The sequence below is a fragment of the Grammomys surdaster genome, unplaced genomic scaffold (genome assembly GCF_004785775.1).
Source record: "Grammomys surdaster isolate TR1022 unplaced genomic scaffold, NIH_TR_1.0 203, whole genome shotgun sequence".
Taxonomy (NCBI): Eukaryota; Metazoa; Chordata; class Mammalia; order Rodentia; family Muridae; genus Grammomys; species Grammomys surdaster.
Window position 1 is genome coordinate 1,915,415 of NW_021604648.1, and position 15,373 is coordinate 1,930,787.

Sequence of the window (15,373 nt, forward strand, 5' to 3'; positions counted from 1 at the left end):
AGGAAAAAAGACTAGAAGGAAATTGGTCAAACAAATGTGGTTCTATTGCTTTCTAATTCTATTTTACAAGTTTCCCACAGTAAACACACTCTAGAAAAACTATATATTTAAAAAAACAAGCATATGGTGGTACAGGCCTTTAGTCCCAGCACTTGAAGAGTAGAGGCAGGGGGGTTACTGTGAATCTGAAGCTAGCCTAGTCTGCATAGCAAGTGGCAAACCAACCAGGGCTACATAATGAGATCCTGTCTCAAAAAAAGAAAAATAAAAGAACAAGGAAAGAGAGAAAGAAAGAAAGAAAGAAAGAAAGAAAGAAAGAAAGAAGGAAGGAAGGAAGGAAGGAAGGAAGAAAGGAAGAAAGGAAGAAAGGAAGAAAACAAAAACCACATAACAATAAAATTAACAAGCGGCTTGGTTCTCTGTTCTGCCGGAGCAGTCCTCAGGATGCAAAGGCACCTGGGAGTTTTCTGGGCAGCCTGGCAGCTCTGAGCTGTGGGCCAGCGGCAGAGCTGATGCTGCCTCAGCCCATCCTAGTAACCATCCTTATCTCAGGCGGGGCACTGAGCCTGGGTGGGAATGGCCATCAGCTCCCACGTCTTGTAAGGGTGTGTGTGTTATCAGCCTGGTCTGTGCTGGGAGGATTCCAGCTCTGAGGAGGGGCTGGCCTCCTCTCTGCTGTCTTTATCTCCCATTTCCCAGGCTTTGAGGCTTAACCTCCCTCTCCAAGTGGGCCAGGGCTGCTCCATTGTGGGCTTTGAGGCTCTTCTGTGTCTCTCTTATCTGAGTTGTAAGCCCCACCCCCTTGCCTCCCATTTACTCTGTTCTGCAAGTCCATTTCCTCAGATAGACAGATGATAGAGATCGGGCCGACCTGCACGCTCCCAGGACCCCAGGCTAATAGGAAAGCTCTTCCCTATCCTACAGATGCCCTAATCAGATGGAAGAAGACAGGATTCCTCAATGGTGGGAGGCCTGGTATGTACAGAAAAGTCTATCTAAACCAGGTTGGACTCCCCAAACCAGACCCCAGGCTTCCCTACCCTCTCTCATGGCATCCTCAGAGCCCTTCTCCTTTCCACCCCTTCCATAGTACAAGAAGTCTTCTTTGAGTGCTGTGCATCCTCTAGCAATTTGCTTCCCTTCTCTGTGCCTTGCTGTATTTCCTCAGCAAATCTATAAAACTGACTAGCCTGGAGGTCTTGCAGCTCAATAAGGACATTCTATGTCTTTTTTGCCTCTTTTCCCTGACTCCCGGGGGCACCCTCAATTCTGTGTGTCCTAGACTCTCCAGGGTGGGCCACTGGATGCCCTATGGCTGAGAGCTGCAGAGAGAAATGCAGTGGAGTGGGGACTGCTGGGAGGAAGAAGGCCCAGGCCAAGGCTGGGGTTGAGGAGGCAGGGTAGGGCAGCCAGCCAGCTTAGCAGTTCATGCCAGCACTACCTCAGCAGCTTCTGCTAAACTCCAGCATCTACACTTGGGTGGCAGCCGCAGGGCTGAAGAGTCTGGGTGGGGCGGGTATCCTGCTGAGGTCAGCAGCCTCCAGAACCCTCTCTGCAGAGGAGGAGGCTGCAGAGAACCAGGGACCAAGCCTGAACTCAGGAATAGTTGGGAAGGATGCTCCTACTACTCCCTAGGGTGGGTGACTCAGATCACCTAGACTCTAGGCATGGGCAGGGTCCCAAGGGATATCTAATGAGTATAGGAGTTTCCTCTAGCAAGTTCAGTGGCAGAGCACTTGCCTAGTATGTATCAGGGTCTTGGATTAGTTTCCAGCACTCATTCTCGTCCAGAGAAGTTTTTTTTTTTCCTACCCCACATGGACCCAGGAGTCTTCTGGGGCAAGAAACTTACTTGTTCCCATGGCAGCTTTTCCAAAAGTTTATGTGTCAATTGTCAGGGTCTTAAATGTCCAGTTACTCAGCAGGCCTTACCTCACCAGTACCAAGTACCAAGTACCAACTACCTCATCAGTACCAAGTACCAAGTACCTCATCAGTACCAAGTACCAAGTACCTCATCAGTACCAAGTTCACCCTTCCTATTAACCAGGTACCTCACCTTGTTTCTCCACAAATGTCCTGCCGTCCACAAACCAGGAACCAAGGCCACAGGCTCTGACTGTGTGTGCAGTCTGCCTGCCATCCCCCGCACCCACTCCCAGTTCTCTGCATTTCCACACCACTTCCCCACCCCAGCATCCCTGTCTTTCATTCTCCCGTACTCTTCCGAGCTTTGAGTTTGTCTTGCACCTTGCTTCTTCACTCGAGCTGTGAAAGTGGTCTTTACAAAATTCAGTAAACTGGCAGCACCTCTCAGTCCTAAAGCCCTCCTCAGCTCGTTCTGACCTCTGGGATAAAGATCAACTTCTCTGGGCTGGGGGAGGGGTAAGCTGGTGGAGCAGGGTCTCATGTAGCCCAGGCTGTCCTTGAACCTGATGGTAGACCAGGATGGTTTTTGGACACCTAATCTTCCTGCCACCCCCTCCCAAATGCTGAGATTACAAGTTTGTATACCCTGTTAGGCCAAGGTCAACATCTTTAAGAAGGCCTTTGTCTGAGCAGGGTATAAGTCAACAACTACATACACACACACAACCCGCCTTTTTCCAATTTCCAACCCACTGGGCCTCGTCTCCCACCTTAGAAACCTTTGTATGTGTGCTTCACGTTTTCCCCCTTGTGGCCCCAAAGCTTGGGTTGGTCTCCTTTTCTTGCTCCAAATGACTCCTAGGACATCTGTTCCTTGAATATCCCCCGCCCCTGAACATGAGTCCCCAGCCTAGTCCACCTGCAGGGACAGCTGCTGGGCTCGGCAGGACAGTTACAGAGTAAAAGTATTCAGAGCCAAAGCTCTGAAGCTACCTACTGCACCAAAGGGTACAACCCCTCTGATTCCCAAGGGCCTTCCAGGACTCCCACCCAACCCATGCCATTGTCTCCCATTTATGAAAAGGGGACAAAGCAGGGCTGGCAAGCCTCCTCTCAAGATCTGCTCTTCCTGGGGCTTTGCAGTGAGCCTCAGTGCCCCTGAACACTGGGGAGAGAAGTGAGGTGTCACAACTGGTCTATTCTGCCTGCCTGGACTCCTAGCCAAGCCCATGGACCTGGATGCTCAGGCCAGGAACAGCTTCTTAAGCAGGCTTCAGGGAATCTGAAACTCTGGCTTCCTGTGGGTCCCTACAGCATCCTGTGCCCCAGGCACTGTCCCATTCATCTCTTGCAGTATGGATCAAGGGTTCTCCTCTCAGACAAGGAATTCAGCTTACCCCAGGGCTTGGAGTTTTTGTGTCAGCATCTGAAGCTTGGCTCAAGGACAGGCCCAGAAAAGACGCCAGAAAAGGCTTTTTCTACTCATTCAGGAGTTGTAGCATTGACACAAGCTTTTTTTTGTCTTCTTTTCCAACAAATTGTATTGAGTGCTGTTTCCTATGTCCAGAACTTTCCATGAAGAAATGAAGAATCTACTCAAGAATATGATGAGCCTGGATTTAAAAACACAAACATACACACACGCACACACACCACCACCACCACCACCACCAACAACAACAACAACAACAACAACAAAAAGAGGGTCTCGCAAAAAAGGGAGAGTCTCACTATGTCGCTCCAGCTGGCCTTGAACTCAGAGATCCACCTGCTTCTGTGGTGAGTGCTAGGGTTAAAGGTGTGTGGCACCACACCCTGCAGAACCTGAATTCTGATATAAGCTCCATCCATCTCTTGCTTTGCTTGGGGTGTTCACAGTTAAGCGAGCTGTTGAGAACAATGCTTCCTTCTCACCCCAGTCTAGAATCCTAATAGAAACTTGAAATTTACCACCGTGCCTTTGAGCCTATGGTCGTTCCCTATGGACCACTTTGAAAGTCTGTGCTTCCGTCCAGTATCCCACCCACAGGCCTGATGGGTGTGCTTCATTGGACCTTATCCAAACCCCTCAAAATGCATCCAACTGAGTGAGAGAGCTCTAAACCACTGGTCCTTGGTCTAGCTGTCACTGGCTCTTGACACTGTCCAAGTGGCAAGGTAGCCCCATGCCTTACTGTTTGCTCCAGCATATGGACTCCTATCAAAGGACTGTGTCTGAGACACAAAGGTCTTTTGCAAAGATTCAAGAGCAGAAGTTAGCTTGATTGCTTTTTGTGTTTTGTTTTTTGCTTTTGGTTGGTTGGTTGGTTGGTTTTTGAAGATAGGCTCTTTTGCAGCCCAGGTTAACCCTAATGCCAATCTTGCCAAAAGCAGCCTTAAATTTCCTGGCGAGGGTGTGCATGCCTGCATTTAGTGTGGTATGTGCATGTGTGTTTATGTGTACAAATGCACATATATGCCTCTGTGTACTCATGTGTACTCATGTGTGGTCTTTCTTTAGCACTTTCTCATTTATTCTCTTGAGAAAGGGTCTCTAACTGAGCCTCAAGTTTCCTCTTTTGCCTAGGCTAGCTCACCAATGAGCCTTAGGTATCCACCCATCTCCACTCCCCAACACTGGTCTTAAAGCCTTCACAGCCATGCTCAGCTTTTACATGGTGCTGAGGGTTCAAACTCATCTCCTCACTCTTGCCCAAGTGAGCTTACTCAGTGAGCCACCTGCCCCAGCCCAACCTCAGTGTTCCTGGCTCCGCTTCCCAAGTGCGAGATCATAAGCACACGCCCCCATGCCCAGTTCATGCCTCATTTTTCTGCAGTCTTTGTTAATGGTACTACATCTACAGACTTTCCAGTGATCAGTGAAGAGCCACACCCAGAAAGGTTGCTGTCAGCACTGACTGCTTGCCTACAAGAGGCAGCCGTTGGCTGGAAACAAGTTAAAACAGAAATGAACCCCTGCCCCACAGGATTGTTTTGGTTTTTGGTTTGGGGGTTTTGGGTTTTGTGTTTTTTAAGGCATGCTTTCTCTGTGTAGCCCTAACTGTCCTGGAACTCAATCAGTAGACCAAGCTGGCTTCAAACTCAAGAGATCTGCCTGCCTCTGCCTCTTGAGTGCTGGGTTGAAAGGTTGGTGCCATCACTACCTGGCTGGGAAAACCTACATTCTTAAATGAACGTGATCTTTGAGAGGGTGACAAATGTCTCTTCTGCTCTGAGTCACTGAGCTAGGGGAATCGTGAGATTCAAGTATTTGCCGCCTTGTATTAATAACACTGCATCAGGCATTCACCTGACAATACTCTGTCTTAATAAAAGCTTGGCTGCCTATTTTTAAGATCTAGAAAATAAACTTAGCTGACCGCAGCTCTCAGATTTTTATATGATTATTGAGAACACAAAAAGCCAGCACAGGAGGAAGCTCAGTGGATTGCAGCAGGAGAAGTTTGTGATTAGAAACCCTACGCAGCATCTCAGCCACGGATGCTGGTGATCCGTCTTAAGTGCACACGTGTCCCACGCTGGGCGCTGATGAGTCTAATCAGACACACTTCACTGGCATTTTTCACAATACCAAGGGGCTCCTAATTGTCAGTGGGTGTGGAGAGCTGGGCTTCTTGCTGCGACTTTGGGGTGATCATAAGGATGAAGAGCCTGAGTCAACAGCCAGACAGTGTAATCCCAGCTTCCCAGAACCTCGATGATATCTCTCTACCTCTTTTTCTCCATCTTCATGTTGTCTCAGCTTATTTTGATTTTGTAGACAGGGTCTCATAATACAGCCCAGGGGGACTTTGAACTCAACATGACCCTGCCTTTGCCTCTACTGTGCTGGGATTACAAGCGTGCCCTACAACCTGAGTTAGTTTTCTTGTCTTTAAACAGGGTTGACACCTTTCAGGGTAGTGTTGGTTTGATTGTTTTGTTTTGTTTTGTTTTGTTTTGTTTTGTTTTGTTTTGTTTTGTTTTGTGTCTTGTGCATCTGAGGCTGGTATTGAATTCACTACATAGTCCACCATGACTCTAAATTCCTGATTTTCTTGACTCTGCATCCCGACTGCTGGGATTATAGGTATACACTACCATGCTCAGTTTCTGAAGAGCTGGAAAATAGAGCCCCAAGGCTTTGAAATTCGAGGCAATCAGTCCACCCACTGAGTTACATCCCTGGCCTGTGGTATTTGTGAAGATTAAACCAGCTCTGTTCACCAGCCTGGCCCTCAACATGTCTGTCTTACTCCCCCATTGCTATTTCAGGGTATCCACAGGCAGGAACAGCTGATGGTCTTTGTTATGGACATTTTTCTCTGCCAGAAGATCCAGCCTATGTGGGGAGGCATGGTGACCACAGCAGCCCTTCCTGGTGCCCAGTATATCCTCTGCTTCCCAGTGACCACCACCCAGCCTGAATCACAGCTCAACTCTGAGTTCATGGCCTGCTAGTGATATACTCTCTGGCTAGGAAGGCTTGGCTCTGGCAAGGGTTAAACATTCTTCATTTGGTTTGGTTTTCTGCTTCAATTTAACCATCTGGGAAGATGAGGGTTGGTAAAGAGAGGAAGACAAATAATCTATTCCATGTTTACCTCCCCAGCTCCACCTTCCTGTCCTATGTCTGGGTAATGGCTATACTCAGGCACTGATGTAGACTCCTGGAATCCACTGCATAGCATCTCATGTGCTGGAAAGATCTCCCCTATCCATCTGAGCACATCTACCATTTCCCCATCTGTCTCCTCTTTCTGTCCTTTCCTGGCTCAGCATCTCCTGCCCATGAAATCCAGCAGCTCTTCTCAGCACCCAGCACATACCTGACCCTGCCTGCAGTGATTACTGGGGATACTAGGACACCATGGGCCACAGTTCTGCTCTCTAAGGATTCTTGTCTCAGCACCCAAAGCAGATGGCAAGCTTGAGCCCACCTCTCCTCTACTGGGGATCTTTCAGATTCCTCAGTCTTAAATCATCCACTTTATCTGAGTGACCATCTCTGAGTTTAAAAATCCAGGGCACCATCTACATGGTAGAGAAACTGAAAGACGTAAATATGATGGCATGCAATGTTCTCTGTGCACTGTGCCGAGCACACGCAGTGAGTGCTGTGTGCACAGTGAAGTCTGCCTGCTCTCCCCTTGGCCATCCTCTCTCCCTCTTCCCTGAAGAAGATCCAGCAGGGTCTGCGGGTGGCTGTGGAGCCCAGAATCCCACATCAGGTGGGCCTGGGGGCAAGGCCTGTAGCAGGTGGTGTGAAGGGAGAGGAGCAGCTGAGCTCTGCCTGCTAAGTGCACTCTTTCACAGGCTCCTCAGCCCTCTGACCTCCTTTCCCTTTCCCACAGTGGCTAATTAGTGCCCATTGTGGGCTCCTTTTTAGCCTTTCCTTTTCTGAACTTCCAATTGGCCCCTTTTCCTTCTCCTGCCCTCTGAGAAGCAAGGATGGGACACATTGGCTGAGACACGCTAAAGCAGCCCAGGGCCTGTGCTAAGCCTGGGGAGAGCTGTTTATCTCACTGCATCACTGGGATTCTGATGACCTGAGGGAGAAAGGGCTACCTCCACAGGGAGCTCCTTGCCTTCTCTCTGCCACCCACCTGTCATCTGGAGCTGTCTGTCCTAAGCCCAGAAATATACTGGGCAACAAGAATCAATGTCTTGGTCAAAGTTCAAGGTCTTCCTGCCCATCCACAGCCTTCCAGGGTACTATGATCACAGAGAGATTGCCAGGGACACCCCAGGGAGGAAGGAGAAAGCCAATCCAACCTTATATGAGGGTGACCACTTTCTCTATCACTGTGGGGCACAATCAGGAACCTAGTCTCACTGGAGTAAGCAAACAACAGAGCATCTTGGTGAGCGGTAGCCAACATGAAGCAGAGAAGTTAGAAGAGGGCCTATCATGAGCTACCCAGTGATGCAGGGAGCATAGTTGTGAGTCACAGGAATGAAGATCAGCAGTACCAAGGAATACTGAGACATGCACTCACCCAGACCACTGGGGAAGGACTCCAGCTACAGTGCAATGGAACTGGTTCCGCTGAGAGGAGGAAGGCTGTGGACCCAGGCAAAGCTGCCAATTGCAAAGGAGCATGAGCCCACAGGAAGGGTAATAGGTCAGGCTGGCTCACAGAAGCTCTGAGCTTGAGCTGAGAAAGAGCAACCAGGGCCAGGGGAAGGCTTCCTAAAGAGGAATGTCACTGGGAAGGTTGGGAGACCTTGTATCAAAGGTTTGGGAAGAACTGAAGAGGGATTACCAATGATTCAATGATCAAGAACTCGGGCCTGTACCATGCTCTGCATTCCTGACTGGAGCTGGGAAAGACACTGGAACCACTCTGAGCCAAGGTGTCCTCAGGCACCACTGCCAGTGAGTGGGGAGACCACATGTGCCCAGCATGCCTTCTCACCTGGTGCTGGAGCTGCTGCTAATGGCTTCCAGGTGTGTCCTTGGGCCCCTGAGGGGGAGACTTCCTGGAGGACACACCTGCTCCTTTGGTCACCTTTATCCACAGAAGCTGGTGCAGGCGCCAGTGCATAGCTACAGTGTTCATCCAGATGACAACCGGGGGCATCAAAGGTCAGACGTCCTCCTTATTTGGTTGGCTTCTTACCCCAGAGCACTCCATAGCTGTCATTTCTATTTTTAGTGTGTGGGAGGTCACACAAAAGCTGCCCTTTGGAATAGGATGGCTGGGTGGCCAGCCTCCCTAGGGAGCAAGCTTGCCATGGACATTCTTGTGCAACAAGTGTCGCCAGGCCTGTGGGGTCTGTGACCATGGTCTTCTTCTGCCTGTGCCTATAACTCTTTCTGCTCATCTGCCTTTGTAATGATGTCCCTCTATTTCTGAAGTGCCCGTGTGTTTCTCTGCATCTCACAGCAAAGCTTTCCTTGTCCATACAGCAAATTCCATCTGTGTTTATTATCTAATAAATGTTACTCCAGTGTTGCCCTTCCTGCTTGACCTCTCAAAGGCCCAGAGTCTCTGTTCCTGGGTCATTTGCAGCCTGATTCGGGTTTGTCTGACCCACACTGTTGTGGCCAATTATTACACATCTCTATCAATGAATATCACTTTGCATTGAGCAGTCCAACTTCTAAGAAGTTGGAAGGGGGGAGGGGTAGGGGGCAGGGACACTAAGATATGGTAGGATCCCTGCTAAAATGAGTAACCCCATTCTAGGCAATCATCAGAAAAATAAATAGTGAGGCTGTGGGAGAAGAGGGCTGCTTATTTGCTGCCAGTGTGGATGTAAATGGTATAGCCACTATGGACGTGAGTATGGGGGTTCCTCAAAAAGCTAGGGAAAGAACTAACATGATCCAGTTATACCAGCCCTGAGAATTTACCCAGAGGACTCTAGGTCAGAATATCACAGACATATGTGTTCATTCATGCTTGCTGAGATGAATTCACCGCAGCCAGGAAATGGAACTAGCCTAGATGTCCATCTACACATGAATTGATAAAGACCGTAGAATACATATACATAGTGACGCTTACTCAGCTGTAAAGAAGAGTCAGTGATGACATTCACAGAAAACTGGATGTAGTTGCAGATCACTGTTCAGTAAAATAAGTCAGATTCAGACAGACAAATATCACATGGTCATTTCTCATATATAGGATCTAGATGTGTGTGTGTGTGTGTGTGTGTGTGTGTGTGTGTGTGCCTGTGTGCAGGTGCCCAACCCCTGGAACTGGAGTTACACAAAGCTGTGTGAACTGTTGGGCGTGGATGCTGGGACTAAGCCCCAGTGTTCTGCAGCAGCAGTACTTGCTCTTAAACCTCTGAGCCACATCTTCCAGTCCAAGAAGTCACATTTAACCCACAAACAAAACTGGGCATGGTAGCATCTGCTGGTAACCTCAATGCTGGGGACATAGAAACAAGTGGATTCCCAGGGCTGGCGGGCCAGCCATTTTGGAATTCTTGGTGAGTTCCAGGTGAGCAAGAGACTCTGTCTCTAAAAATGAGTGAACAGTGTCTGAGGAATGAAACTTCAGGTTGTCCTCTGGATTTTACATGCACATGTACACACACAGAGAGAGGGGAGAGGGAGGGAGGGAAAAAGGGAGGGAGGGAGGGAGGGAGGGAGGGAGGGAGGGAGGGAGGGAGGGACAGAAAGACAGCGAGACAGAGACAGACAGAGAAAGAGAGTATATATACCTTTCACATATGTGTGTACACTCACAGTAGAGACAGAAAGAGCAATAATCAGGATGAAAGAATTCAGAACCATGGACAGATCAATCGGCTGAGTCGGAGGACAGCTTCCTACAGTAAGAGTCCTTTTGAGTATGGAGCAGCTGCTATCTATCCTTGGGCTAGGTAAATTTTCAGAAAGCCCCACTTTGAGCTCCTGAGTCCAGAAGAAACTGATCAACACGGAAAGGCTTGCTTTCTAGAGATGGGGGATTCAGGGGATGGAGGAACATGCCGTGCGACAGAATGGACAAAATGTTGAAGAATAAAGGACCGTGAGGGTGGAGAGCACTCAGGGCTAATAAGGGCCTGTGGGGTAGTGTGCTGGGTAGTGAGCTGGATAGTGAGCTGGGTAGTGTGCTGAGTAGTGTGCTGGGTAGTGTGCTGGATAGTGAGCTGGGTAGTGTGCTGGGTAGTGTGCTGGGTAGTGAGCTGGGTAGTGTGCTGCAAGTGGGGTCCCACGAGCAGCTGCAGTTGGGTATATCACCTAGGATCTGCTTGGTCTTGGGAGATTCAGCTGAGATGGCTCACTCACTTCTGATTCCATCTTTGTGTTTAGCAACTCCAGGGAAGTCAGGGGGCTGACAGATAAGCACTTGCTAACTCCCCTGCTTACAACACACTTACCGGCATGCCATTATCCCAAAGAAGTAAAGTGGTCAAACCAAAGTCAGTGTGAGAAGGCACAACATGAAAGCACAGACCAGAGTGGTAGGATGCATTTGGGGACGGTGAGAATGGCCTCCCGCAGCCTGGCTGTGGTTAGCTCACACCATTCCTAACTAACACAAGAGCCTGTGCTCTGCTTCCCAGACACTGTGCTCTATGGCTCTCCAAGGCTGCGGCTCTAAGAACTCAGTGTTTTGATGTTGAGATTCTGTGATTCTGAAAATAGGAAGACTATATGGCTGAAGAAGAGCACAAAGGCCCAAGAGGAGGCTGAGGAAGTCCTGCAAAGGAAGGCCTCACCCAGACCTCCGCCCCCAGCTCCTTTCTGGCTCATGTAAATGGCATCAACAACATGTTTGGAATTAGAAAACCTGGAAAGTAGGCCCTGGATCATGGAAATGTAGTCTTTGGGTCATGACTCATCTGAGACGACCCCAAGCATAACTTTCAAGAAAAAGTGTATGTATGGGAAGGGATTATGTATATGAATGCTCATATCCAAGCACATATTTTTATTTGTGATTTTTTTCCCAAGGCTGAAAGTTGAGCTCAGGGCCTGGTGTGTGCTAGGCAAATGCTCTACACTGACCCACACTCCCAGCCAGTCATAGTTCTAAACCAGCCAGTGTTCTCTCACAGACAAGAGTTGCCTGGCCCTGTTTCTGAGTGATGCAGAAGATCAGGAAAGCCAGAACTGAGCCCACTCATTTCCATAACTGGGAGCCTGGCCCCCTCCAGATGAAGAAGAAGGGTTGGTTCCCAGCTCCTCCAGCAGCACCCATAGCTGCTGGGACCCTGCTCGAGTTCCTAAAGAACGAACACTCAAATGCTCTCCTGCTCCTTGTCTCTACTTTTACCTGAAAAAATAAAAAAAAAAAAAGAAAGAAAGAGAAGAGGGCAGAGGGGGGAAGGGAAAGAAGAGACTCAACTCTGTACTTCCTCTTTCCCACTCTGTCCTGCCTCTGACTCAATGGTGCCCTACACTAACCGCTGCCTGTGCCTGAGGTTCAGTGGCCCTGCCCCTTAGCTCTTCCCAGATGAGTGATGGAGTGATGAAGCATGGAATCTCTACAAGGGAAGGAGGCCCAGAGCAGCACAGAAAACCATGGCATCCCACCTCTATAGAGGGAGCAGTTGCAACCCACTAGCCAAACCACCTTGTAGCACAGGAGAGGAACTGAGAGACAGTGGCCTGCTCAGCCACAGCCCAGCGGTATACCAGCGCCAAATCCCTGCCCTTTGCTAAGCATATGGGATCAAAAGCCATCCTAAAGTACATGTGTAAGCCATCAATCCCGGACAGAGTAGTAACAGAATCATCTTTGTCGGCGGAGCATGGGTGGAGGAAGGAGGAGAAAGGAGGGGGAAAGAGCACGTACTCTTCCCCGGGACTCAGCCCACTCATTTATATTAGCCTTCCCCAGAGGCAGGCCACAGAGTGGAGGAGAGTATTAAATATCCGAGAGTTATTTAAAAGCCAATTGCCTGCCCCTCCCAAGCAGAGTATGGATGGCCTCTGCTGACTCAACGGAGAAAATGAATCTCGGGCCTATGGATTTTCCTGGGGGAGGAGGGAGGCTGTGAGGAGTGATGGAGAGGGAGGACCACAGTGAAGGTCCCCTTTCCCAGCCAGGACAGCACAGAGGGGAGGACCTGGGCCTCCCCACCGTCATCATGCCAGGCTCCATCTCCCTCAAAGAAGGGTGGACAGAGAATCTCCTGAAAAGGACCCTCCAAACACACAGAGCGAGGAGGTGGGGTGGAGAGAGTGAGTTTGTAGTTGATTTCACTGTATGACTAAGCAAGTTAAGGCTTTAACTGCCATGGAGCCAAGTTCAAGGCCACATATAAAGGTGGCGGCACAGATAGGAGTGAGTTGTATCTTATTTCCATGCCTAAGTATGTAAAGAGACTAAGAGACCCCCGTCCATATACATTCTTCTTTCCTTTTCTCAGATAGGGAAACTGCGTTCTGGGAACAGAGCCTTGCCCAAGAATTTCAGTGATCTTTAAGCATTTCTGAGGGCACAGAGGAGCTGGTGCCTGCTGACTGAGGGGATACTGTTGGGTGACCCAGAGAAGTTACCAACTTCCATTGTGCGCTGAGATGCAATGGAGTGTAGAGGAAGCAGGATCTTTTCAAGAAGCACAAAGGCCGAGTAAAAACCCTGAGCACAGGAAGGAGCATCATCTTGCAAGGCTCAAAGAGTGGCCCAGAGATCTAGTAGGATAAGAATCTCAAGGACAGAAGCCCAAGCTAGGCATAATGGTACTCTCCTTTAATCCCAAAACTTGAGAGGCATAGACCAGCAGATCTTTGTGAGTTCATGGCCAGCCTGGTCTCCATAGTGAGTTTCAGGCCAGCCATAGCTATATGGTAACACCCTGTCTCAAACAAAAACCCTGAAGCCTGGTCCAAGCACACGGAAGCCAGTTACTCTGCTTGGATGTGATGTAGTGCCTGCCCAGCTCCTCGCTCAAAGAAAGGACCAGCTCACCACCCACAGGCCCCTAGTCACACTGCTGAGGGAGGAAGCCTGGGGCCCAGAGAACTGTTATGTCAAAGAAGCTATGGAAACCTGAGCTCCGAACCTGTCTAGGGAGAAGCATTTAACCATCCAAGTGAGGGTCTCCTGGTACGGTTACAGATGAAGGATGCTCAGAGGGCTGGCCTCAAGCCAGAGATTTCCAGTGAAGGCTCATTCCCTGGCTCCTTCTCTGTGCTGAACCCTGATCTGCGTCCTGACAACACAAGAATCAGATTGATCTGGAGTCCCCACTACCAATGGTTAAAAAGCTCAAGAGATTTCTAGCACGCTGATTATTAAATGGAACTCCAGAAGAAGACAGGAGGAGACCATTGCAAAGGAGATCGACAGTCAAAGAGCAGATACTGCCATTGACTGAGTCAGGGAGGAGACACAGCCTCAGCCTCAAACAGATAAACATTTATTGAAACACCTACCGGACATGATACGCTGGCAACTCCCAAGAGGAGAGAGCTCTTCTTCCAGAGAACACAACAATTTCCTCATTCATACAACAGAGAACATGGGTCCCCTCGCCTAATGATCGTAGGTTCTTCTTAAGCTTCTCTTCCCCAGCTGAGGTGTTTGACACCAATCAACGAAGGCAGTCAGCAGCAGTCAGAAGGCATCCACCATGAAAACCCTATTGGGAGCTTTGGCCTTGGCAGTGGTCTATACGTCCTTAGGGACCAGAGGTAATTGAATCAGAAAGCAAACCATTCTGGTCACTCATTATTTAAGCACTTGTGCTGTGTGAGAAAAGGTACCTGTGACCTCCAAAGGCCAAGGACACAGTCCAGGGCAAGAGTGAGCTCCATCTCTTATGTATTCACTTTCACAAGAGTCTGCAAGCTGCCCCTCGAAGGCTGCAGTTGAAACCTGCATTGGTCCAGCAAGTGAACGTTCCAGCACTTGGGTGTGCTTCTGAATTTATGGACACATACCAGGTTACACTCAAAGCCACTGTGTACACAGGCACGAATGAGCCTGCATGTGTCTATGTGAGACCCATTTGTTTGGAAGCTGCGTGCAAGAGTCCCATGCACATGCATGCACATCCAAGTAAGATGAATTTGTTAGAGCACACATGGACATGTGTAGGTCTGTTTGTGTAAAGCCTGCCTTTCTGTGTAGAGGCACACATGTATGTGTAAACACATGTGGCCATGTATACAGATATGTCCAACTCTAAACATGAAAGCTTCTACTGTCATCTGCTGGCACCCGGGGAGTTACCATGGAGACAGGATTAGTTCATCATGAGCTGGGGGACCCCCAGCATCATCACCAGCCTGGCCCTTAGTGTAGGTGTTTGCATGAGACCCAGGCCACTGCAGGGTGTGCCTCTTAAAGTGCTTTCAATCTACTGGTCGATCTGCGAAATGCAACTTCAGGGAAGAAACCAACCAATTGTCCCCAATTCAGGAGAAAGAGACTGACTGATTCTTATGGGGAGGAGGGGAGCCTCCATCCCAACCAGCTCTGCCAAGTAAGATACTCGAATGGCCTGCAGATCAAATGTCAGCTTCTCCAACCTGAATAATTCATGTCAAGACCAGGAATGCTCCCTTCTCTGGAGTCTGTCTCTTTAAATCAGGTCTTGAGCGTCTCAGTTCTGGAGAAAAAAAAAAAGTAAATAAGTAAAAATCCAGAACAAAACAAGCCTATTATCAGCTCAGCCCCCATTTCTGCCCTGGATCTTACCAGACCCCTACCCTCCACTACAAAATCAGTTCCTGATTTTCCTGCTCCTGGAGCCCTCTCCCCAACCGGCACCCCACTCAATATTGACTGGTAGGGGAGTTTGGAGGGGAAGGGGCAAGCTGACCACACTGTATCCTGAGATTGCTCAGTGCTGGGGTTGGGTGGGAAAGCAAAGAGCTGACTCACTCCACCCACCGGCTCCCTGAGCCTAGGAGGGGTCCAGCCTGAAGGGTGGAACCAATGGGAGTGGTCTTGGCAGAGGCAGGGCAGCCTGAATTAGGGGCGTGGGAGATGTGGAGACAGAGGGTGCTTTAGACTTCCCTAGGGCATAGAAAAGGGTCGGCAAAAGACTGTACACACACACACACAGACACACACACACACACACACACAGAGGACCTGCAGAG